The sequence below is a fragment of the Piliocolobus tephrosceles genome, chromosome 3, assembly GCF_002776525.5.
Source record: "Piliocolobus tephrosceles isolate RC106 chromosome 3, ASM277652v3, whole genome shotgun sequence".
Lineage (NCBI taxonomy): Eukaryota > Metazoa > Chordata > Mammalia > Primates > Cercopithecidae > Piliocolobus > Piliocolobus tephrosceles.
In genome coordinates this window covers 12,035,590-12,037,219 of record NC_045436.1, presented here as the reverse complement: position 1 = coordinate 12,037,219, position 1,630 = coordinate 12,035,590, and the positions used below count along the sequence as shown (strand labels likewise).

General features: G+C 40.7%; 1 long non-coding RNA gene across 1 annotated transcript in view; it reads right to left on the bottom strand.

The window, feature by feature from the left end:
- Positions 1–802, bottom strand: part of LOC111552594 — a 4,099-nt gene extending 3,297 nt beyond the window's left edge. The window contains exon 1 of the long non-coding RNA XR_002734679.1: positions 739–802. This is a non-coding gene — a long non-coding RNA (uncharacterized LOC111552594). The remainder of the gene's footprint in view (positions 1–738) is intronic.
- Positions 803–1,630: the final 828 nt, after the last annotated feature.

The following is a 1,630-nucleotide window of genomic DNA, read 5'->3' as shown; positions in this document are numbered from 1 at the left end:
GGGGTTTCACTGTGTTAGCCAGGATGGTGTTGATCTCCTGACCTTGTGATCTGCCCACCTCTGCCTCCCAAAGTGTTGGGATTACAGGCGTGAGCCACCAAGCCTTGATAGTGGACTTTAAATAGTCCAGTTCAGAGCACTTAACGTGTTCTACTGACTTCTTGAGGGTTACTTACATATTTTCAACATAGGCTTAATGTAGCATCATGAAATGACCATACCAATACTCAAAGATTGTTCCTTTAAGAACATGTTTGGGTATTTCTAAAGGAAAATATGCTCATTATAAATGTTAACAATTGTTAATAGCACGTGCCTTGTAGTCCCAGCTACTCGGGAGGCTGAGGCAGGAGAATGGCGTGAACCCGGGAGGCGGAGCTTGCAGTGAGCTGAGATCGCGACAAAGACCCCATCTCAAAATAAAAAAAAATTGTTATACCAAATATGGAATTGGTTTACCATGAAATTACGAGCTGCTGAAATAGGGAGGAGCTTTCATTGTGTTACACTGGAAACATCACATTATTTTTTAAAAAACTTTTAAGTTAAATTGGATCTAGCAACTTTTCTAGCTGCCTAAAGGCCAGGCGTCATAAACCTGTCATAAACAGTGAATAAGTGACTGCAAATTTAGGAATAAAAAAGGAGAAAATAGCGATCCTACAGATTGAGATAACTATACCAGATATTTATCAGCATTTAGGAATATCACATTTATTCAAGAGAGGAAAAACTCACATAATCCAGTGGTTTCCAATGTCCTCTATAACAAAGCAGCTTGTATGAGACTAACCCTCCTCTAAAAAAATAGAAAAGATTAGTAGGTGAGTCGGCTGGGCGCGGTGGTTCACTCCTGTAATTCCAGCACTTCGGGAGGACAAGGTGGGTGGATCACGAGGTCAGGAGATCGAGACCATCCTTGTTAACATGGTGAAACCCCGTCTCTACTGAAAAAAAAAAACAAAAAAGGAAAAACCAAAACCAAAAACACACACACAAAAAACGAAACAAAAAGATTAGTATGTGAGTCAACTCTTTTAAAGTATTAGGGAACTACCATGGCAGACAGAACTATGGGGCTACAAATTCTGGAGACAAGGGTGGCAGACTGATGTGAGTCCTATATTTATCTATCTCTGAGATTTTCCTCGGGACCTTGCCAATGCCATGGGTGAGATGGCAGAGTAGAAATCAAAAGCCTGGGGTTATGAAGGTCTCATTGTGTGGAGGACACAGAAATTGGCATTTGGACCCTCCAAGAACAATTGAATTTTAGGGAAAAAATCTTACTGCAGGGAAGTAAGTGAGAGACAGCATGAAGGCCTTTGGTCACTTCCTCCACACTTCCTTCCACCACGTACTTCCTGTGTGGTGTTCAGGAAGACACCAGAAAACACATAGCAAGCCATGTTTGAGATCTAAAGAATTGAACAAATATTGCAACAGTCTTGGTTAACGGGAAAATGAAGCAAAAGTGTAAAGATTAATAAATTGGATGACCCCCATGAACACTCAGCTTTCAATTAAGATCACAGAAAGGATAAAACCTAAGAGCCAGGTTTATGCCTTAGAGGTAGGAGTTGACTAAAGAAAGCCCAACTTTAAGAAAGCTTCATACCTTCCTTTGACT